We start from the raw sequence: 26,088 nt of genomic DNA, 5'->3' as shown, positions 1-26,088 counted from the left end.
CAGGGAAGACCTCACAGTGGGAGTGTTACAGTGGTCCCCCATATTGGTGAGCACCAGATCTAGGATGTTGGTAGCTCTTGTCGAGGTAACAACCAGCTGGTCCAGGGCATTGGAGTTAACAAAGTCGAGGAACCTTTGGGCAAATTAGTTTGAGCATGAATAATTTACCCAGTCAATGGATGGGTAGTTAAAGTCGTCCAAAACCATGGTGTTTGGATATATCTTGATAGACTCAAGTAGATCCAAATAGGCAGAGTGAGTGTCCTGATTCATGGAGGAGGAGGTCCTGTAGCTGGCAATGACTTGAACAGGTGTCCTACCAACAGTTTATTGCACCTGAAGTGTTTCCAGGGAGTCATTCTATTTAACCAATCTGTAGGTGTATTTATCTTTAATAAAAATTGATACACCACCTCCTTTAGTTTTCACACCTTCAGTTTGAGGTCTGAACGTGTGGAAGGAGGTGTAACCCAGTATGGATGGGGTGCTCTCCACAGCCTTGAACTAGGTCTCCAAGACTGCCCAAATGTCTGCGTCTTCTAAGGTGAAAACAGCTTCCAGTGATTGCAGTTTCATGTTGAGACTCCTAGCGTTTAGCAGCATAACTTTGAGGTTGTTTTTAGTTGGAGTTTTTACATTGGGAATTTTGCTCTTGAGACAGTGTCTAAAAAGGCACTATGGGGGTGTCAAGAGCCTTAGCCAGTAGCTGAAATCTCAGGGGTGACAGATGAAGACCATCTCTGGCAAAGCATTGAGGCCTGTCGATCATGTCATCCCAGGCTGACAGATAGTGGATCCACTTGGAATGACACCAGAAGCTAAGCCAATTATTGAAGTCAATCATTTCCTGTTTGTATTAAAGCATCATCCTAGGTGAAGGTAAAATGCTGCTTAAGGCTAGGGACATACCTGCCTGAGACACATAGTCCGAGAGCTCAGTCATGTCTCTCTTTATATAGTCCAGAGAGGTACAGCTCAAGTTGTTCACACCAACATGGACTATGACAGTGTCATAACAGTTCCTGTTGTTTTGAGACTTGAGTATATGTATGATATGGCATATCCTGGCACCTGACAGACAGCTGGCTGTGACCTTTTCCTTATCCAGCCTGGTGAGAGGGACATCAGTGTGTCTCAATGATAGAATCACCTATGACTAATATGTTCGATTTTGTGTTTTGCCTTAAAGGTTTGACTGGTAAGACACTGGTGCATGAGCTGTTATGTGTAATGTGTTTTGCAGAGGAAGTATTATGTGTAGCATGCTTGTGTTTGTGTTTGGTAGGTCTCTGGTATTTAGGTATGTTTCTGTTGAGGACTTCCGCATATGTAGGTATATGTGATGTGAGCTTGGGTGGAGTAGGAGGTGAGGTGTGCATTCGGGCAACCCGCTCATTTTCATATATACTGACTGATGTGTGAGAGAGCATGGATTGAAAGTTCTTATATAGTTGCATCTCTCACAACATTGTGCTTGTGTGTACTAGGAGTAGAGAGTCATCACTGAATATGAGGCAGTTGCTACACTGCCTCAGGATGCCCATGTCGACCAAGCTGGCTGGAGAAACTGTGAGAAATTGTTCGTCTAGAGTGATAGTGATAGAGTGATTTAGGATCTGGAGCATTTCTCCCTGGGCCTCTGCTGAAAATTGGCTTCGATCAAAGTTGGACTTTCCCGGTTAACAAATGTTAAATAAATAAATAAATAGAGTGATAGGTAAATGTATATGATCAGGAAAAGAGATCACACTTAGGAGTGGCTAGTGGATGAGAGGTGTGTTGGTACCTCTGAGGCTAGGCTTAGTGTTCCACCTGAGAGTACAGCAGGGCTGTGGGAAACCTCTGGAGGACCACAAGCAAAGTGCTAAGGGAAAATTTAACAAACAAAACATTTGTGTCTGTAACCACCAATGGTAATCACCACTACCCGGCATTTCACGATGGAAAACTACATGCAAACAAGTGCAAATGTGGAGCTTAAATAAAACAAGAAAATTCCCTTTATAACTCAAACTATCCGTTCTGCTGACCAACACTTTAACATATGGCTATTGTTCAATCTCTCCCAAATATTTTTTAATCTTTTCTCCTACTCTTGTATTTCTAGTATACATTGAATCTCGTCTATATCACCGTATCACAGACGCAAAATGTCGAATGCTCACAAGAGTGAAAATGCCAAAAGTCAAACTCATTATTGTGGGGGGGTGCGCCCCCACACCCCCCACTAAATATATATTCCAACTCCGAGAGCGCACTACAGTGAGGAAAGGGCAATTTCCCAATCTTCACTGTACAGCAATCTCAAAAATGGACCCCCGACATTTCGGCACTTTCGCTATTGTGAGCGTTCGACATTTTACTTTTCGATATGGTGATATAGACCCACATTGACCTTTATACTAATCCTAAAGTCTTACAACATCAAGTTTTTTTATCCTATAAAGCCTTTCCTTTCCTCCACAGAAGTATTCAGAGTTACCCAACTGTTTCAATTCCTCCGAGGAATGCATAAAGCTGAAATGTAATAGTTTTAAATTTCATTTGAAAACAGCACACCAAAATGCATGTACACAAAATGGGCACCTTTAACCTGTTATCAGAACTACATACCATTATCTTAGTCAATACTGTAATTAACAACATATGGCACTGCATTAGAATGTTTTGTTCTGTACATACTTATATGCATACCTGTACACCAGCTGCTGTATCTTTGCACCAGTGCCCACAGTGTAGCTGAAAAGGATCATTAGTTAAATAACTAATTAATAAAAGAAAAGGTGTTGCCAGTGTAGGCCCTTGCTTGTGATCTGTTGAGCAAATGAATGCTTCAAAGGTTTATATGACTTAGGAACTGAATATGAGAATGGATGATATACATCAGGACTGAGACCTAAATTATTTAACTAGCAGAAAATCACTGATGAAAGTTGGGTATAGCTAGCAAATGCATGTTTAAAGAACAGTGTAGCCTGAGCCAAAAATCTAAGATAAAATGTAGTCCCGGACAGCAGGAACTGGGTCTATGAATGAGTCCAGCCCTTTGAAAGTTGGAAGTTACCCAAAGGAAAACTTTGACAATTTGTAAAATCTTTTGGTAGAAATTAGGACCAACTTAGGTGGGTAAGCAGGGTCCCTGGCTATTACTGGAACTGCAAGTAATTGTGGTAAGAGAAGAGATAGAGGATCTGGGTGAGACTTGCCAAATGGGTGATTAAGAAGTGTTCCAAATGGCTTCTGGTGGAGAGTTCTCTCCAGTAGTTGAGGCCACTGCAGGAGGAACCAAAGTTGTTGGGGGGGCAACATGAGTCTATGAGTATGACTCTTGCTTTGCATTGTTTGGTTTCCTGGATGAGCTTTGGGATGAGGAGACATGGAGGAAAACTGAAGAGGAGTTGTTTGGGGCATTCTTTAACTACAGAATCCATGGGACTATATCTCAATGGAGAGATTGGGATGAAACAGCTGCTGTAATTTGTATGAAGTAGAGAGGCAAACAGGTCAGAGCAAGATTTGTACTAACAGTGAAATAAATGCTGTGCCCACAGACAAATAGAGGTCACTTGTGTGGTATCAGAATGCATCCACCATGCCTGTCTGCTAAGGTATCGGTCTGACCTAGAGCATTAGCAGTAATTAAAAAGTGGTGAGAGGAAAGGAGAGGAGAGAAGAGGAATCCCACAGTCTCATGACTTCTGGCACAGGTGGTGGAAGGGTGTTTTTCTCTGCCATATCATGAAAATGGATGGCTTTGTACCCCAGAGGAGAGGATCTTAGAAAGCCTGTAATGTTAGGAGACTGTTTCTCATTCCTATAATGATTACATGCAGCTTGGCCACTAGGGTTGCAACCATTAGGCTGTCTGCCCTAAGCAATGACACCTTCCACATGAGGGCAGATATGACTATGGTAACTATCACTGGAAGGCTGGTGGATGACTGGGCTGCATTGGCAGGTTAAAATCTGAAGCTATCACCCTAGATGATTCTTGCAGACAAGAAATGTTTCTACAAGAGTAGACACAGGATCCATACACTAGGACCATTCAACTTTGGGGATCCCCTGCAAGGCCACCTTGTAGAATCTGGCAAACAGAACCATGAAGATTGTCCTACCATCATATCAGGAATTCTGAGACATTGCAGATGTGACTTCTGAGGATTCTATTTGAGATTGTGCGTGACAGTGAAGAGATCCAGTCTTGTGGGACAGTGGCTTTGCATGATAGGCTGTCCAGGTGGCATCCTATGAAAATCAGTCTTTGTGATGGCTCTATCTGGGACTTTGCATTGTTTGCAGTGATCCTCAAGAATTGGAAGTCAGCAGAGAGACTTCTCTGACTTATTTCAATGCTTCTTGAGTGTGCATGATTGTGTTCAGGATCTTGAGGAGCCAGTAATCCAGCTAAGGAAATAGCTTGATTCTGGTGAGTTGTCAATACAGCTAGGCATTTGGTAAACACACTGGTAGCCATTGTGAGACCAAATGACAGTGCCCAGAAGTGCAAGTGTCAGTATCTCACCTGGATTGCTAAGCAATGTTTATGTGAAGATAAACATCCTGGGGTTCCAAAGAGCATGACTAATCTCCTGGAGGACAGGGAAGACTGGACTGGACTGCTACAATCCAGAATTTTACCTTTAAATAAATTTACTTATTCTGCTGCGATTCCAAGATAAGTTTGAAGTCCTCTGTTTTCTCTGGGATCCAAAATAAAGCCTTGAAAAAATCTGAACCCTTTCTGATCTGGTGGAATCTCTTGATTATTCTCTTGTTTAAGAGGCTGCAGACATCCACCTAGGCCGCACCCTTCTGATAGGGTTGTAAATCTAGAACAGGAAGGGACTATGGCCAGTCCTGAGTGAAAAAGGGTATTGTATAGCCTTTGGATATAACTTTTCTTATCCACTTCCCTATGTGATGGACATCCATGCTGGCAAATAGAGAGATATATTCCCAACTGCTTTCAGACTGGGTTAATTGAACAATAATTCAGGGATTCTATGGCAATACATCCAAAGGACTGTAGAATAAAAAGGTATGTACATAATGGCAAATGTGCAGGACTAGGTTCATCTTCGTTTACATTCAGGACTTGGGACTGGCAGGCTGGACTCTGGCACCTTGGCACCTAAAGCTTTTCTGGTTCATGTAAATCCTCCACTTTTCCCATAATGTTTTGAACAGAAGGACCTCTTCCCAGATCTCTGTTAGCCCAGAGCAGGCAAAGCACAAGTAAAAATATACATTCATCATTAAAAGTAAAAAATATTATATGTGGAAGGACTGATCCATCTTCATCTATCTTTAGGACACAGTCCCAATTAAAACATACTGTGTGAATCATTGCAAAGGATGTCTTGATAGGAAGCATCTCCAGAAGAACCTAGACTGAAGATATCGGACCTAAAAGTATCTCAAAAAATATCTTCAGAAGAAATTGAACTAGTGATATCAGACTTGCAAATTTCACAAGGAAATGGGAGACTAATACTAATATTCATCCAAAAATACGATAGGAGATTACTAGGCTTCAAGTCAGAGGTTAAAGTTCCAGTTCCCATTATTCTGTCAGGGTGACAGTAATGTGTTTATAAAGGGAACAATGACTCTTAGATGGACAGTGGACATATTACGGGAAACGTTTTTGTTCTGAGAATAGATGTGAGAGCAATGGACAGCACAAAATCAGTATGCTTAGTCCCAAGAAGACCAAACTTAAACTGATGCAAGGCATAAGGACATCAACAGCGAACCTTAAAAACAAAGATTGATCTAATAATCTTGTAGGGACTAAAAATAGGCAAAATCAATAAGCCCTCCAAGAGTCTGACACAGATAGAATCAGCCTGTTGTCTATTGTATAAAAAGTAATAGGCTGACAACAGTAGTCCTCAATAGCAAAGAAGAATCAGGAAATTAAGCAAAGAATGACTAAGAGGCATTAGACTAAACGCAATACATACGTACAACAGCAACAAAGGCAGTCTGGGCCCAAATGCCATGTGAGGGGCAAGAGCAGTGGCATTAAAACTGTTCATCTGATAAATTATCAGCAAGTTAACTGAAAAGCATGAGGTAACACTGGAACCAACAGCCACACAAAAGCATAGTCAGCCTGAGAACAGTCATCTTAATCCCAGAAAAGAAAAATAAAAAGGGAAGAGTGAAAAGTACTCAAGGTGAGTTCACCTTAAAGATACAGAAGCAAGTTCTAAAGTTTGAAGAAACAACTTATTCAAGGATAAAACTCCCTGACCTACAGAGGAAGCATAAAGGTTTCAAATGGGGCACTGCAGAAACCCTGAGGCAAGGGGAGTACATTGTCCTGATGGAGGGCAAAAAAACATGAATGCACCTATCTACAACAGAAAAATACATGAATGGGAATCGGAGTTATATGGGATCTGATGGCAACACACAGCTGATGAACTCAAAGCTTCCAAAAGCCATACAGCAGGTAATTTCACCAAAGTATTTTAGTTATCAAACATTTCAAAGTAACAGCAGTTGCACAACAGCTATACTATAGATTGCACAGGGTGAAGGGAGGGCAAATATCAGGCACAGTCCAAAGTGTACTGACAAGGAAAATTAGATGGTTAAGGATACATCTTGCCCTTGAATGTATTGCACAGTTCGCAGAGTACGAAAACTCACCAATAAACAAAACCAAGACAGGAAGAAAAGATTCTACTGCAGAAGACAATCCCTAAATGGAAACCAGGATATATATTTTTGAGGAAAGCAGCCTTGCCTAGATAGCAGCAAACTTGGAAAGACTTTTTTTGCTGGATCCTACACCCCAACAAGGAGCTCTACTGATAGATAAAATACAGGGGGGGGACCAGCCAGGTATGAGCTAAATTAGCCTGTGAAAAAAACAGTAATACAATGGATGGTATCCAAACAGCAGATACTTTAAGTACTAAAAGAGCTGCACTGCAGAAGGTGAACATGGTGCAACCCATCCCAACAAAGATAACCAAACTGTTAGTATACAGTGCAGTACCAACTGACCCTGGCCCAGGAACAAGTAGAGAATAATATGGAAAGGGGACTGGGGTAGAACCCAAGAATTAAGTACCTCCACATCTAAACTCCCTGGTGCCACTCCTAAAGAGAGGAAAGTATGTCTGACCTAAGCATGAATATGTGTGATGCCCCTACCTAGAATTTCACTTCTGCTGAAAGATGCTTCACTGGAGATGAAGTTTGAATTCCTGAGAAGAATAACTAGGAAGAGTACTATGCACAAGTAATAGATTTAATGACCCCCACAGGCCCAAGCTTCTTAAGAAAGGAATGAAAACCAAGTTATGAGGTCCTGTTGCAGAATAGCAGAAGACATGACTTGTGTAATATCTCATATAGTGAACAGAACCATATTCCCTGACAATGAAAGGAATTGGACTATAATGATTGTAGCAGTTGCTATAAGTACTGAATCAGAATGGAGTCTGTGTGGATGGGGTGGACCAACAGTAGTACCAAGGCCGAGTGATAAATGAATCTGTAATGGATTACGGTAATAACAGGATTAATAAGTAGTCTTGACTGGTTTGGCACAGGGACTCCTACAACTGAATCTGTATCTGTTTCAAACAAGTCAGCTTAATAAAAGGATAGTCAAGGAGTCATATGTCCAATTATATTGAAAAAAAAAAATAATAAAGAACACCTGACAATTGGTCTATACAGCAACTTTAGAAGAATAATGGTCTGGTCTCATAAACAGAAGCATAGATGATCAAACAGATAAAAAAAAGCACAGATGTTCACTGCCACTGAGGTGGTACTGAGAGTGATCACCCTGTTTATCCTCCACAGTCAAACTGAATTCTTGCATATAATAAAAATCTTATCAAAAGTTTAATAAAAGGCAGGTACCAGTAAGATGCAGTTGCTCACCAAGTAGACATGTCCTCCAAACAAGACAAGAAGTATGAGAATTTTTGGAAAGCTGTATAATAAGTGAGCTTATAGATCCCATAAAAAACTTAAGTAGGAATCCCTGTCAGCAGAAAACAAAGAAGAGCCACCTTCAGTAACATATGTCAAGATATAGATAACATATGTCAGGATATAGATGTGCCTTCGTTGAAGGTTGGGCATCGAGCTGGCACCTCGGCACCCATAAAAAATCTACTGCCAATCATTAGCGGACCAGAGTTCCGCTGTGGCAACCCGTAACTGGGAAAAGCCGAAAGAAGAAGAAAGAAGATGTTAGGTTATAGATAACATGTGTCAGGATATAGATATATGTCAGGATATAGGTAACATATGTCATGATATAGGTAACATATGTCAGGATATAGGTAACATGTGTCAGGATATAGATATATGTCATGATATAGGTAACATATGTCAGGATATAGGTAACATATGTCAGGATATAGATATATGTCAGGATATAGGTAACATATGTCAGGATATATATATATATATATGTCAGGATATAGGTAACATATGTCAGGATATAGGTAACATATGTCAGGATATAGATAAAGAGAATCAAGTACAATGAAGGCCCTTCTACCTTCAGTGTATATCTGTATTCTGAAGAGAGGGAGGATGGAACATTTTTGATAACTGCATTGGATGCCAGCCTATAGACCATAACAATATCCAAGAAGGGACACCTGTCTACAGGATAACAAGAAAGATCATCTGCTGCATACAAAGTAGCACTCCATGTAGGAAATCAGTGCAGGAGTAAGATCATTTATAGACTTTTAGAACACACATTTGCCCTATGAAATGGGGAAACTGAATGGGTGGTATAGAACTCCCTTATATAAAGCTTGTAACAAGTAGGCAACTAATTGATCAGTCAGCTTCACTGTCAGGATACGAGAGAATAGAGAAAAAAATTAGCCCTGTACAAAAATAAATCAGACCAAAGTTAAATTCCATATTACACTAAGATGTAAGAATTAAAGATTCAGTTCCTGGTTGTGGGAAGATGCACTAAAATATTGGTAGAAATAAAATAAAATCCAAAATCATATCCTAAGATATGGCCAATGAGACCAATATAACTGGATAAAAGTTCTCTGGCTTACTAACAGGGCAAGTGCCCTTTCATTGACTGATGAGGTTTTGTTACACTTTTAATACAATCTCAAGATTAAGGAAAGGAACAATAACATTGTTCCTGAGACAGCCAAACCTCTTATATGTCCAAAAAATGTCATCTTTGACTGCAAAACCCCACCAATGTCACACAGTTAGACTTTGAAAAGTCACCTTTAAACAAACAGCATCCATTACTGACCCAGCTAGATGTTAAAAGTCATGGTATGTATTAACTTGACTCTGAAGCGGTCTACGTACATGCAGACTAACTCAGGAAATGGTACCCAAAGAGAAAGACCTACTTGGTGCCAAGCCAATTAATACCAAATTTGCATCTAAGACTTGTATTGATAGCCAGGACACCAAAATTAGGGACAAGGAACCATTTGTCCCAGGAACCATCGCCTGTGAGGGAGTCAACACCAAGAACCAGGGGCAGCTTGTGCTATTGGCCTACAGGATTGCAGCCCCCCAGCTGTAATAAAAGTAAATACACAAAAATAAACAAAAAAGAAAAGGAAATAACAAAATAAAAGCAAACGCGAGTCCCAGAACATCGCGCATGCGCACTCACGGCATTTCCCGAGAGCCGGACTGCTGGTGAACCAGTCTGGGGATGCGCACAGAATCCAGACTGTCTCACCAGCAGTCCGGATTAAGAAGACATTTAACCGCAAATATCCCAGAAGTCTATGCAGTTGTAACTGCATAGACTGGAAGGGGATCGTACTGCAACGTCCTCAGGCTGGTGCTCTTGCGGGAAGGGGAAGGACTAGGACAAGCCTCACAGAAGGGGAAGGTGGAGGACTTTACTGCAGGAATGGATGTTACAGCTGCTCTCTCTCATCATGGGCTTTTGTATGGATGGATTTTGCTGCCGCTCGCGGGCTTTTGTGGATGGATTTTACTGCTGCAGGGACTTGGAGCTCAGGTAGGGTGTGACAGAAAACATCTTTAAACCAGGGTATTATGTTTTCTACTCATGATTACTGCAGGACATGAAACAAATAAGTTTATAACCTGGGCTTTCCAACCCAAATCAGGATGTGAACCCTGCATTTTCATGTTCTTGTCGATAGGTTTTTAAATCAGGCAGATTGCATTAGGTATGAGCATGTGCTCATCAAAAATGAAGCTCATCAGTGGCGGCTGGTGACTTCAAATTAAAGGAGGGCTGCAGGAGACAGCTGAATGGGTGGGGCCAATGGGAAGTGTGTGGCCAACTAGAAAGGGGTGGAGCTATGCTCAAAACCACAACAAATGGAACTTTAATTAAATATGCTGCCCTGGGTGCCAAACAGTCATTATGAGAGTCCAATCAAGACAAAATGAAGTGTAGAAGAAAAAAATATTTCAATGCATTGGCTACATGACAACTTACTTAGTATCCAGATGGAAACAAGTTGTGAGGCATGAAACAATAAATTACTTTTTAAATACATTACTGGAATGCCAGTCATAATCAAGTATAAAAAAGCAAGCAGCACTCAACTCAAACCACTACTCCTTGCACTGCAGTTCTAATTATAATTTATATTCAGCTTTATAAAATTACCAAGTAACATGCTGAAAGTAGCAAACTATGTGATACCGCCACTTGTAAAAATGTTTCTTATCCAAAAAAGACCTGCTGCCTGACACAACTATCTACTTGTTTCATGGGGAAGACATGATCAAAGTAAAAAATGAAAAGCAAACAAGAAACAAGCTCAAGATAAATTGCTTAAAGGATTCCCGCACAAGTTATGGACCACACATGATAGATTGGCATTCTGTTTAGTTTACGGGTAAAGCCTGCAAAGATGACTGCAAGTCTCCAATAAACGATGACTGCAAGTCTCCAACAAATGTAATGAGCTTCTGAAAATACTGTAATCCTGTCCTTTTATTACAAATACTGTCATATGCATTTCAATACCCAAGGCTTATACATTATATAGTTATGTAAATATTCTCTGTATGGCAACAACGAAAAGGCTTTCAATGCTGGTAATTCTTTAACAGTATGCTTATTAAAGCTTACTTGCATCTTACAATCTCCGACAAGCTTACCTGATGGTCATTAAATCATTGCTACTTAAACAGTGCAACAGGGCATTGTGACAGCATACATTTCCTGAATAATAAGAAGCATAAATCAACAGTATAAAAATATGACAGAAAACCAGAACATTCTGCAAAATCAAGGACAGATGAAAAGCCACAGTCGTACTTGTGGTCTACCTTGGATGGGGGAATACTCTGCACACTTACACTGCATAACTGCTTCTTGCCTTCCTTGGACACATCCAGAGCCACTACAATGGGGAGTGGGGTGCAACAAGTATGTCACAATTTGAAATGTCTCTGGCTGACGATGATGGCTCTGACACTCATACCTCTCATCTTTAGAGCAAGAAATCTGGACAAAGCCATACATAGAACTAGAAGTGGGACAGAGGCCCAAAAATAAGGACAATTTTTAAATATTGCTCTTATTAACTTAGATAACAGAACAGTAGTAAGTCTTGCATTAGTACGAATTTTCTGAAGGGCATGAAATCTGAAACTCAAATGTCTGCCATTATTTTCTAACTTCAGTCTTTAATGACTTGCCACTAATTTGCCAGAAAAACACAATTTTATGAAAAACAGACCAAAAATGTGATGCAAAAATATAAAGTTGTCACACAATACAGCTGGGAACCTGTCAAAAAGGGACACCTTTTTAATATTAACACTGTTAACTTGAGCAGCTAACAAAATAAGAGCATCTACATGCATTTCTGAAATCAAAGTAATCTATAACTCTGATCATTACAGTTATATATAATTGTAAACCCTCCACATTTTCTTCCAAAATTGCCATTTTGAAGAGGGATTATTAGGGGAGAGCAACATTTTGAGCCAAAATTGGGGACAATTGAGATGTTTGGATATTCCTAATTCTACAAAGCGATTTGCATGCACCTCTCAACATCTTAATGCAGGAAATCTGGACAAGGCCAAATATATTGGGGGAACATACAAACACTACTAAAAATTGCTCTTGTATAAACTTAAGACAGTTGATAGAATAACAGGTCTTGCTTTAGCATGCATTTTTCTGAAGGTTATGACGTCTGAAACTCAATGTCTGTCATTTAGTGACTTCATTCCTAAATGATTTGCTAGAAAACCACAAATTTTATGAGGAACAAACCAAAAATAAGAAGCAAATATCTATTCATTCTGCAAAAATATGGACAACTGAGAGGTATAGTTCAACCGGGGCTGTCTGAGTTTGCTACCCTTCCCCCCTCACAAAATCATGGTCGAATGGAGCCTCCCCCTGCAGCCATTCCAATGTCCCATTCCTTGGTTATTTTGCCCCATTTACCATAAACACTGTAATGTGCATACTGCTTTACTTCTGCGATTATTTAGATTTCATTTGAAAGTTTTATTTTGGATTTTACAGCACAAATCCTAATATATATATATATATATATATATATATATATATATATATATATATATATATATGTTAAACAAAGCAATGCAGTCTCACAATGAAAATAGACTTAGCATTAAAACTTCTCTGCCCTTGAAACTCACATGCATTGAAACAGCATTGAAACCCACATTCATGCCAGTGGCAGATAAAGATTAACTTTGGGCTGTTTTCAAAATCATAGGCCCCTTGAACATGAAACATACACATGCTCTTTGATACACCCTCCTGACTGTATTACATTATATTCCTTGTACAATACAGTACAGTTGTTAGAGGGCATTTTAAATTTATTGTTTTAAACATTTTTCCAGTAAACAATGAAACAAAATGCATGCACCAATGACAAAACTTCCCAATTCAGAACATTTCCATCATAAAAAGTCTACTCAACCTTCTATAGTCGACCAGTATCAGTAAATATACACAAACTCTGAAGTAGTAAAATCCACATTAAAGAAATCTGTAACTAATAAAGAGGTTGCTGCTAGCAAACAACTTTATTTGTCATTGTTTCATCTACAAATAAAGTGCCTGTTGCCCTTGAAGAATCAATTGCCTATGTTGCATGCATTAAAAAATGATAAGCTAGTAATACCGCAATAGGGAATGGATGGGAAACTGACAACAGGTTCATAATTGCTAGGTATCTTTGCCAAAAAGGACTGCAGCATCCACCCCCTTTACAACACAGTACAGTATCAGCAATGCATCTACCTACTGTGGGAGTAGAACCCACAGCCTTCTGCATCAAAAGCAAGTACACCACCTGTTGTGCTATTAACAATGCAAGCAAGTGTAGCATAAGCAGCACTAAACTTTTGTTCCCTTGCAGCTCTGAGCTCCTTGTAAAATCTACTCAACACTCAGCTGTATCTCTGAACATTGCAGCACAAGAAATCTGGAAAAAGCCAAAATTTATTGGAGGGGGGAAAAAGCCCAAAAACCAGGAACTCATTTTAACCATTGCTTATATAATGTTGGAAAGTTGCTAGAATAAAATGCTGTGTTACCACCATACATTTCACTGCCATGTCTTGAACCCAGGAGACCCTGTGCAAAACAGTCAGAGAAACATACCACTATGCCAAATCAGCTGAAACAGAGGAAGACAAACTTAAATGGCTACCATTTAGTGAATTCAGTTCTCACCATAGCTGTCAACCTCTTAGCAAAAAGCACACGAAAAAAGCCAATAATGTGGGAATACAGCTGCCAAACATATTCAGTGAATTCAGTTCTCACCATAGCTCTCAACCTCTTAGCAAAAAACATGTGGACAAAGCCAGTAATGGAGGGAATACAGCCCCCAAACATTCAGTGAATTCAGTTCTCACCATAGCTCTCAACCTTAGCACAAATTATCTAGACGAGGCCAATAATGGAGGAATACAGTCCCAAAAATATGGGCAAATTTCAAAAATCCATGTTAGAAACTTAGACAATTGCTAGAATAAAAGGTTTTGTGTTACCATGTACTTTCCTAAGAATATGAAGTCTGAAATTCAAATGCCTGTTATTTGTAAGCATTTGTTACCCAGGAAACTAGTCTGACTTGGAAAAAAACAAAGCCAATTTTCAGCAGAGTAGGAAGAAACACTCCAGACACATCTTTGTAAGGGATGGATGGACATGCAGACTCCACACAGAAGGAACCCCAGCCAAGAATCAAACCAGAGAACCTGTAGTTGTCAGGCAACAATGCTACCAGTGCACCACTGCACTACAAACATTTGCAAGGAAAAATGAAGATGCAGAAACCACAGATTTTATGAGGAACAGTACAAATATAAGGCAAAAATATGCAATTTTTTACAAATAGTTGTGGGTAGGGAATTCAGGTCCTTGCCACCTGCATCCACAGTACAGGGTTCAAGCCTGAGTATTTCTACCCACCACTATATGTTAACAGGGACATTTTACACACACACCCCTCCACTACCTGTAAGTGTGCCCGCGCATGCGTGGAAGTTCTGGTTCTTGTAAAAAATAAATGTTTTTGTTTTTTTAATTTTATGTTTCACATTTTTATTTCTTTTGTTTCTAGGTGGGAGGGCTGCAGTCCTGCAGTCCTATAGCACGAGCCGCCCCTGAAGCTCATGATTGTAACATTGGATATTTTCATTGTTCTGACTCTAGATTTTCAAAGCACTATTCTTATTAAGCTATATTATGAAAGAAATACAGAAAAGTCTTCCCATCACTGTATGATTTGTACTTGGCATGTAAAACCACTAGTTGCATTTGTACTCGATTATTAAAATGGCTTATGAGATAAGTGTAATACAGTCAAAGCTGGGAGTAAAATAATGACAACTTGACAAGGTATGGAGGAAAGTCAGACTGGTCACTGATATAGATTTAAACAAGAATTACTTTAGTTCTTGAGTCACCACTGAGGAACAAAGGCATGTTTTTTTATCTGAGAAAGCTCCTGGAATTTAACTTTATAAGATTTTATGTATGGCTGAAAAGATATCCTGACTAAGACCACCATCAAAAACAAGACATGAGTGGCCAGTTTACTCTTACATATGTTTATTTATTTCAGTTCATTAACCATGAATTTCTGACTGAGCCTAGCCCATTTTCACTGCAAATCTAGTAAATTATGCATTACAGTAGAATAACAAATACAAATTTCAAAACACAATCACATCATCTTAGTCAATAATGTACCCATCAACACTATGCTTCAAGATAATAATATGAGTCACAATATACCTAGAAATGGAAAAGTACAACCAATTCAAGTCAGGGAACAAGAGGATGGAAAGAACTGGAGACAATGGATAGAGAAATGAGGGAATATGATGAATATGTGAAAAATGTAAACAGTGTGTGTGTGTGTGTGTGTGTGTGTGTGTGTGTGTGTGTGTGTGTGTGTGTGTGTGTGTGTGTGTGTGTGTGTGTGTGTGTGTGTGTAAAATGCCCCAGAACACAGGACAGTGAATACCAGATGCTTGAACTCTGTACCTTGGACCCAAGTGGCAAGATTCCCTACCCACCACCTTTTGTAAAATAATTTGCAGATTTTTGCCTCATATTTGTTCTGATCGGTTCCTCATAAAATCTGTGGTTTCTGTATTTTTGTTGCTTTACACAGTCAGTAGTGCAGTGGTACAGTGGTAGCATTGTTGCTTGACAGCTACAGATTCTCTGGTTGGATTCTTGGCTGGGGTGCCTTCTGTGTGGAGTCTGCATGTCTTCCCTGTGTTTGTGTAGATTTGCTCTGGTGTTCTCCCATCTTACAAAGACATGTGTCGAGTGTTTCTCCCTGGGCCTCTCTTGAAAATTGGCTTTTGTTCCAAGTCAGACTTTCCTGGTTAACAAATGATAAATAAATAAAAATGACAGGCATTTGAATTTCTGACTTCATATTCTTCAGAAAGTATATGGTAATACAAAACCTTTTATTCTAGCAATTTTCTAAGTTTATAAGATGGATATTTGAAATTTGTCCCTATTTTTGGGAATGTATTCCCCCATTATTGGCTTCATCCAGGTTTTTGTGCTAAAGTTGGGAGCTATGGTAAGAACTGAATTTACTGAATATGTTTGGGGGCTGCATTCCCCCATTACTGGCTTTGTCCAGGTGTTTTGTGCTAAGAGGTTGAGAGCTATAGTGAGAACTGAATTCAATGAATATGTTTGGGGGCTGTATTCCACCATTATTGGCTTTGTTCAGGTATTTTGTGCTAACAGGTTGACAGCTATGGTGAGATCTGTATTCACTAAATGGTAGCCATTTAAGTTTCAGTCTTCATCTCTTTAACAAAACATGTGTTTTGGCATAGTGGTATGTTGCTCTGACTGTTTTGCATAGGGTCCTGGGTTCAAGACATGGCAGTGAAATTTATGGTGGTAACCCAGCATTTTATTCTAGCAACTTTCCAACATTATACAAGCAATGTTTAAAATATGTCCCTGTTTTGGGGCTTTTCCCCCCACCCAATACATTTTGGCTTTTTCCAGATTTCTTGTACTGCAAAGTTCAGAGATACAGCTGAGTGTTGAGTAGATTTTACAAGGCACTGAGAGCTGCAGGGGAGGAAACATTTAGTGTTGCTTATGCTAAATCTGCTTGCATTGTTAATAGCACAACAGGTAGTATACTTGCTTTTGATGCAGAAGGCTGTGGGTTCTACTCTCACTGTACTGTGTTGCAAAGGGGGTGGATGCTGGAGTCCTTTTTAGCAAAGATACCTAATAACTATGAACCTGTTATCAGTTTGCCATCCATTCTCTATTGCAATATTACTAGCTTATCATTTTTTTAGTGTAACATAGGCAATTTATTCCTCAAGTGCAACAGGCACTTTATTTGCAGATGAAACAATGAAATATAAAGTTGTTTGCTAGCAGCAACCTCTTCATTAGTTACAGATCTCTTTAATGTGGAATTATTTAGATGACTTTTACTTCTTCAGAGATTGTGCATATTTACTGATACTGGTGGACTGTAGAAGCTTAAGTAGACTTTTATGATGGAAATGTTCTGAATTGGGCAGTTTTGTCATTATTGGTACATACAGTTTGTTTCATTGTTTACTGGAAAAATGTTCAAAACAATAAATTTAAAACACCCTCTAAAACTGTACTGTATTGTACAAGAAATATAATTTAATACAATCAGGAAGGTGTATCAAAGAGCATGTGTATGTTTTGTGTGTAAGGGGCCTGTGATTTGAAAACAGCCCAAAGTTAATCTTTATCTGCCACTGGCAAAATGTATTTTCTTTGGATGTGGGTTTCAATGCTGTTTCAATGAATGTGAGTTTCAAGGGCAGAGATGGTTTAATGCTAAGTCTATTTTCATTGTGAGACTGCATTGCTTTGTTTAGCAGATATCTATTAGTGCTTGTGCTATAAAATGCAAAATACTTTCAAATGAAATCCAAATCATCGCAGAAGTAAAGCAGTATGCACATTACAGTGTTTATGGTAAATTGGGCAAAATAACCAAGGAATGGGAAATTGGAATGGCTGCAGGAGGGAGGCTCCATTTGACCATGATTTTGTGAGGGGGGAAGGGCAGCAAACTCAGACAGCCCAGCTGAACTATACCTCTCAACTGTCCAGACTTTTGCAGAATGAATAGATTTTTGCTTCTTATTTTTGGTTTGTTCCTCATAAAATTTGTGTTTTTCTAGCAAATCATTTAGGAATGAACTGAAGTCATTAAATAATGGCAGACATTGAGTTTCAGGCGTCATAACCTTCAGAAAAATGCATGCTAAAGCAAGACCTGTTATTCTATCAACTAAGTTTATACAAGAGCAATTTTTGTACTGTTTGTATGTTCCCCCAATATATTTGGCCTTGTCCGGATTTCCTGCATTAAGAGGTTGAGAAGTACTTGCAAATAAATTGCTTTATAGAATTAGGAATATCCAAACCTCTCAACTGTCCCCAATTTTGGCTCAAAATGTTGCTCTTCCCCTAATAATCCCTCCACAAAATGGCAATTTTGGAGGAAAACGTGGAGGGTTTACAATTATAAATAACTGTAATGATCAGAGTTATAGATTACTTTTATTTCAGAAATGCATGTAGATTCTCTTATTTTGTCAGCTCCTCAATTTAACAGTACTAATATTAAAAAGGTGCCCCTTCTTTGACAGGTTCCCAGCTGTATTGTGTGGCAATTTTATATTTTTGCATCACATGTTTGGTCCATTTTTCATAAAATTGTGGTTTTCTGGCAAATTAGTGGCAAATCATTAAAGACTGAAGTTAGAAAATAATGGCAGATATTTGAGTTTCAGATTTCATACCCTTCAAAAAATTCCTACTAATGCAAGACCTACTACTTTTCTAGTATCTTTCTAAGTTTATAAGAGCAATATATAAAAAGTATCCTTATTTTTGGGCCTTTGTCCCATTTCTGTGTATGGCTTTGTCCAGATTTCTTGCTCTGAGGTTGAGAGATATGAGTGTCAGAGCCATCACCATCAGTCAGAGACATATCAAATTGTGACATACTTGATGCACCCCACTCCCCCATCTAGTGACTCTGGATGTGTCCAAGCAAGGCAAGGAGCAGTTATGCAGTGTAAGTATGCAGAGTATCCCTCCATCCAAGGTAGACACAAGTACGACAGTGGCTTTTCATCTGTCCTTGATTTTGCAGAATGTTTTGGTTTTCTGTCATATTTTTATACTTTTGATTTATGCTTCTTATTATTCAGAAAATGCATGCTGTTGCAGTGCCCTGTTCCTCTGTGTTTAAGTAGCAATGATTTAATGACCATCAGGTAAGCTTGTTGGAGATAGATTGTAAGTTGTAAGTAAGCTTTAATAAGCATACTGTTAAAGAATTACCAACATTGAAAGCCTTTTTGTTGTTGCCATACAGAGAATATTTACATAACTATATTAAGTATAAGCCTCAGGTATTGAAATTCATATGACAGTATTTGTAATAAAAGACAGGATTACAGTATTTTTCAGAAGCTCATTACATTTGTTGAAGACTTGCAGTCATCTTTGCAGGCTTTAGCAGTAAACTAAACAGAATGACACTCTATCATGTGTGGTTCATAACCTATGCAGTAACCCTTTAAGCAATTTATCTTGAGCTTGTTTCTTGTTTGCTGTTCATTTTTTACTTTGATCATGTCTTCCCCATGAAACAAGTAGATAGTTGTCAGGCAGCAGGTCTTTTTTGGATAAGAAACATTTTTTACAAGTGGGGGTATCAGCTACTTTAGCATGTTACTTGGTACTTTTATATAGCTGAATATAAATTATAATTAGAACTGCAGTGCAAGGAGAAGTGGTTTGAGTTGAGTGCTTCTTGTTTTTTTATATTTGATTTTGACTGGCATTCCAGTAATGTATTTAAATAGTAATTTATTTTTTCATGCCTTACAACCTTTTAGTTTCCATCTAGATATTAAGTAAGCTGTCGTGTAGCCAATGCATTGAAATATTTTTTTCTTGTACACTTCATTTTGTCTTGATTGGACTCTCGTAATGATGGTTTGGCACATAGGGCAGCGTATTTAATTAAAGTTCCAGTTGTTGTGGTTTTTGAGCATAGCTCCACCCCTTTCTAGTTGGCCACATGCCTTCCCATTGGCTTCACCCATTCAGCTGTCTCCTGCAGCCCCCCTTTAATTTGAAGTCACCGGCCGCCACTGTCAAGAACCTCAGTGTTCACTGTATTCTGAAGAAGGTGGTTTAATAAATGCCCTGCGTCTGACCCTGACATCAAAGTTGAGGGAGGTTAGGCAGTAGCCATCAACTGAGTTTATCCCAGCAGACATAATACCACAACTGAGTCTGAAGCCAAGCTGGGCTGGTGAGACACTGTAAACAGAAATGTTCTACTCAGTTGGAACAAGCCAAAAGTGTTCTTGAAGAGATAAGTGGATAAACAAGCAAATGCAGAATCAATATTTTTCTCTTGACTGCTTCAAAAGTATATAGCTACAACTGACAATGAAGCCAGAAATCAGTGGCTATGAGTTCCCAGCAGTGAACTAGTTCTGTTAATCTCAGAACCAAATACAATAAAGGTAAAATCAAGTTGTTTACAGATTAACATCATCCTCTAAAGATTTGACAAGGATAATGAGATATTTTTTAGAAACCATTTAAGAAAAAAAAAACTATTTTTTTATCTGTTCTGAAAAAATACCAATTACATCTGAGAACCAGGAAAAAATACAACAAATGACACTACAGTGTCAAGAAGTACCCTGAAATATAACCAAAACTGACACAGAACTTGGATCCAGGCTGATAAGAGAGTCAAACAGAAAAATAATGTTCTATACACTCACAACAAAATACCAACTCATGCACAGATGAACACTAACATCTATAAATTTAATAAGGCTAAGGAAATATATGTTAGCAGGAAGACAAGTATGAAAAATCATTGGTCTGTTGTAAAAAGTGACCAGTGCAACCTGAACCAGACTGAAATAAGACTATAGCTGGCATTGCAGCCCAAATCAGTTCTTAAACATTCAGATAATTAACATCTAGAAGAAGACAAATACATGAAAACAAATGTAATTCTCAAGGACTAAAAAAGACATTCTGATTCCAACAGTTGTTCAAACAATGATAACCCAATAACACTTGTAAGTTTACAGTTTGAACAAATTTTAACTGTAGTGCTTCATATAAATCCAAAAAAATAGTAGGAATATACTGAGCAATAAATGTACATATTCACAGGACCTACACAGAAATGTTCAAAGGGAGAAAATGATTGGAGAAGAATGTCAGGCACCAAAACATAAAATTACTCATTTTAAAATCAAGGCATAAAACAAAGCTCTTTTTCAGGATGGACACAGAGAAAAGCTTCACATTCCAAGGACATTAAAGTATAGAATACAAAAAGTCAATTTAATTTCTAAGTTATCGGTCAAGATATAAACACCTATTGGATACCGGGTATTGGGACTAAAACTGTAAAAAAAAAAAAACATTTAGACACCATAACATTAAAATCTAAAGGTGAGTTACAATTAGCAGGTGATTTTAATTGTATGTTGTCCTCCGCTGATACTACAAGCTCTAAGCCCTTCAAGATGTCCCCTGTTGCCAAGCACTTGAACAACTTTATAAAAGACAGAAACCTAATTGACATTGACGGTATAAAAATATTATCCTCCCTGAAATACTCTCATGCTTTTACAGATTTTGCACACAGACCAACATAGACAAGGTCTTTGTAACCAGTTCTTTACTGGCCAAAATTAATAATGTAGTGTTGACATCATGCCCTATGTCTGACCACAATGCTATCACCTTCAATGTAACACTTAATACTGACCCCTTACACTTCTTTTAAAGACTACCTGCTTATCCAGTAACGTTACAAGTATTTAAAGAATGGTTTCTAGATGAAATAAAGCATTACCTAGATGTCTGTAATAATGGAGAGGTTTCAGATATTATCCTATGGGACCCTTTAAATGTAGTCTTAGTTGGTAAAGTCAAAAGTTGATATCTAAATAAAAGGAAAGAGTGGGATAAAAATCTGGTAGATATGCAAGAGAAATTGATGAATTAAAATTAAAACTTACACCAAATGACAAATCAGCATTAGCTGACATATATAAACCGAACAAGGAATATCAGGATATCATGCAGCATAAAATATCAATAAAACTGGAAAAAATCAGATTACAATCCTACTCAATTAATTCCAAGAGTATGCATAGGATTGCAATTAGATCTACACATTTAAATGAAAAAAGTCATATAAAATAAATAATATACACTAGCAATAATCAGACTATCAAAGTTACTGAACTAAAAAACATCTTAGTATGTTTTAAAAACCATTATAAGAATATTAATAATAATAATAACTCAGCTACAAGTGATAGCAAAAGTATAGACAACTTTTTTGCTAATAATATTGAAAAAAAAAGCTATTCTAATGCAATATTAATAACATAGATAAACCCCTTTTCCTTTAAAAATTAAAGGAACAAAAAAAAATATTGACAAAAAAGATACTAGGGCTGGATGGTCTAATTCCAGAATTATACAAACTCTTACCTGATAACATCTTGAAAATCTTACTAATTGCATTCCAAGAAGTTAAAATTACAGCAAACCTCCCTTCCTCATGGAAATATTCTATCATTTCTCCCATCTTAAAACCAAATAAAGAGCCCAACCTTTGCACATCAAACAGGCCAATTTATTTGCTTAACATTGATTGCAAGATATTCATGTCTATCTTAGCAGACATATTAAATAGTATTATTTCAATATTAATTCATAAAGACCAAACAGGGTTTATCAAAAACAGAAAGGTACAAGACAATGTAATTAGATTACTGTCTTAATACACTTAGCAAACAACAAAAAAATGAGCTTGTTATTTTAAGCCTTGATATAGATAAAGATTTTGAATCCCTAAGCTGACTATATCTGTCTAAAGCTCCGCAAAAATACAATTTCTCCCCAAAATTTATAGGAATAATTTAAAAACTATATGAAAAGTCCATAGTTTATGTAAAGATTGGATTTTATCTATCTAGCCCATTTGAAATATTAAGAGATACTAAATAGGAGTGCCCCCTCTCCCCATTACTCTTTGCCCTGTCTATTGAGCCTCTTGCAAATTATGTTAGAAATCAGCATTAAAGGATATAAAGTGTCACACAAATTATCCCCCAAGATACACCTGTTTGCTAATGACCTACTAATAACTTCTAATGATATTGAAAATTCAATAGATCACCTATTACATAATCTACACTTCTTTGCAAACATCTTTGATCTAAAATTCAACCACAACAAACTCAGGCACTTCTAGTGAATACAAATGTTACTATGAAACTTAGATCAAAAAGAGACATAAACTGGGAGGGCAGGCATATTAAATATCTAGGTATCATTATTGAATCTAATTATAAAAAAATCACTCACATCTAATTACCAATAACTTATTAACTCAATTACAAGTCTAAATGACAGCTGGAACAGACTCTTCTTCACATTTGAAGACAGACTAACTTTAATCAAAATTATACTGTTACCTAAAATCTTATTCATTAGCCAAGCTCTAATAATTCCCCCACTTGTCAAAATTAAACAGAAAATTAATAACTTATTACTCAACTTCCTTTGGTATCCCAAAAAAACAAAAAATGTTCTTCTCTGGCACATCACAAGCTGGGATGAAGGAGATATAGGGTTTCTAAATATTGATTTTTTATTTAAACCCCGCATTTATTAACATAATGTTGCTTTGGAATAATACTTCTTATACATCATATTGGAAATCAATACATGAAACCTTACTTCTTAATAGTAATAGGACATTGCTTGAACCATATACTCAAATATATACAAACATCTTTATATGGATTTTAAAAATATACATTCAAAGTGAAAGGTCAAAACTTGTTCTTACACCTCTTACAAACCAAATATTGCTGTTGTTTAAAAAGCTTATGTTTTCTAATCAATTAATTAAGAATTTATTAATAATTATGTTACCCATTGCCTACACAAATGAATGTTTGATATCTTTTGATACACAAAAAATGTTAGAATTTAAGAAGGGTGACCTATTATATTGGGATCAATTTCTCTCAGTTAATAAAATAAATTTTGCAGACTATTTGATCAGCAGATATAGCCTGCAAAATTGCAATTGGCTGGACATCCAAACTTGTAAGGGATTTATGCATACTAAACTCGTACCCTCATTAGAGCCATACAATAAAAGTAACTTAAAAATCTCGGATTTTTATCTCAACAATTATTAATAGCTCACCCAAGAACACTTCATACATATCTATATCTGTTCATATCGTTATTTATGAAATTGTCAGAAAATATTTAACAAAACAGATGTTTCTTTTTGGAATTATTCAAGTGAAGTTAATAAACAAGTATTCTCAGAAAAAGATTTAAAAAAAATTGTTTACAGTCGGTGAAGGAATCCACATCTTCCCTGTTCTAGTGTGTATACACGTGGAAATTTTTACATAGATATTTTTTCATTCCACATAGACTAGCAATAATGTACAAGAAAGATGAAATGAAATGCTGGAGATGTGGGCACCCTGATGCTGACTGGATATATACGGTTGTTAATAATAAAATAATTTCCCCATTTTGGTTAGACTTTAAATATCTTTGTAAAGCTCTATGGAATGACAACTGTATAATTTCTTACTCCCTTATCCTTTTCAATGTTCCTGCAGTCATTCCTAAAAAACAAACATTTTTACCATGGTCTATTCTCTCTATAGCAAGAAAATTGTTAGTAAAAATTTGAAATCCCAATCTACTCCTGTCTTTAAAGATTAGTTTATTCATCTTGTGAAATACATTTTTAAGAATGAGATTGCTACTTTAAAAGAAAGGACTAACAACATAACTCATCATTTAATTGCTTGGACAAAATTGTCTAATCTGTTAGAGAAGTATTAAGTGTTCTCCTACGTATATTGCTTTTTTAATTGTTATGGACATTGTATATAGTTTATTTGTTTTTTCGTGTTACTATACTGTTAAATTATTGCATTATAAAATGAATAAAAACATTCTGGGTAAAAGAAAGATATACAGCTGTAGTACAAGTTTGGTAAAATTCTTGCAAAATTACCTTCTCCAAGGATGATGCCACAATACGAACAAAATATGATTGACTTTAATAACTGGCTTAATTTCTGGTGTCATCCTAAGGGGGTGCAGTATTTATCAGCATGCAAGGAGATGGTCAACAGACCACTGCTACTTTGCCAGGGATTGTCTGCACCTCTCCCCTCTAGGCTTTTGAATATTAGCTAAAACACTGTCTTCCCCATAGTGCCTTTTTAGGCAATGCCAAACTGAAAATACTTCCGACATAGCAAATCAAAACCAAGAAAATCTAAAGGTATTGCTGCTTAACGCTAGGAGTCTAAACAAAAAACTCCCCTCCCTAGAAACTCTGTTTACCCTAGAAAATGCTGAAGTCTGTGCAGTCACTGAGACATGGTTTAAAGCCGCAGAGTCCACACCAACAGCACAAGGTTATAATGTATTCCACACATTTAGGCCAGCTATTTCATAGGCAGGGACTAAAGGTGGAGGTGTCTCTATTTACATCAAAAATAAATATACTTCAAGGCTGGTCAAACAGGACAATGCACGACAGCTGCTCCATTTTCAAATCACAATAGGTAAAAATCCAATACCATTTCCTTGCAAGCTATAGATCCCCCTCTATGACCCAGGAAACCCATACCATGTATTTAAACCTATTAGAAACACTAACCATCCAACCCAATACCATATTTATGGGTGACTTTAATTACCCCACTATTAACTGGGAATCCTATACGACACCAAACATACATGCACAGAGATTCCTAGATATGGTAAACACAAACTTCCTGGACCAGATGGTCAATACACCAACCAGGGGTGCAACCATATTGGATCTGGTCCTCACTAATATGGGAAACTGCTGCACACCCCCTACTGTAATGCCTTCTCCAGTAAGGTCAGACCACAAAAGGGTCTCTTTTGAAGTTAAATTAAAACCTGGACCCCCAGCTAAACCTGGAATATTCAGGAACTATTCTAAGGCTAACCTCCTACTATTAAGTGAGAACCTGGCAAAAGTTCAAGCCCCCATAAACCCTGAGAACACTGCTGCCTATGCAGAACTGTTCACAGAAACCCAAGCATGTTAATAGCCACACAGAGGCAGCTGTACCCACCAGGAAGAAGTACAGAACTAACTCAAAAAACAAGCCACCCTGTTGGAATAACAAAATCAATAGGCTGTATAACAGAAGGAAGAAAATCATTGCAAACATCAGGAGGTGCAGCACCCAACAGGATAAAAGCACTCTCATCAAACTAAACAAACAACTCAGAGGACAAATAAAGTATACTAAAGCCAAATCTGAAGTAAGTTTGGCCTCCCAGTCCAAGGACAGCCATAAAGCATTTTTTAGTTAGGTCCACAACCTCCAAGGCAATACAAAATTGGGTGCAGAGCTCATTGTAAATGGAGCCACCTATACTGAGCCAGAAGATATAGCTAACCT

This window comes from Protopterus annectens, chromosome 2.part0 (assembly GCF_019279795.1).
Source record: "Protopterus annectens isolate FY-2018-M chromosome 2.part0, PAN1.0, whole genome shotgun sequence".
NCBI classification, from domain to species: domain Eukaryota; kingdom Metazoa; phylum Chordata; order Ceratodontiformes; family Protopteridae; genus Protopterus; species Protopterus annectens.
This window is presented reverse-complemented; position numbering follows the sequence as displayed.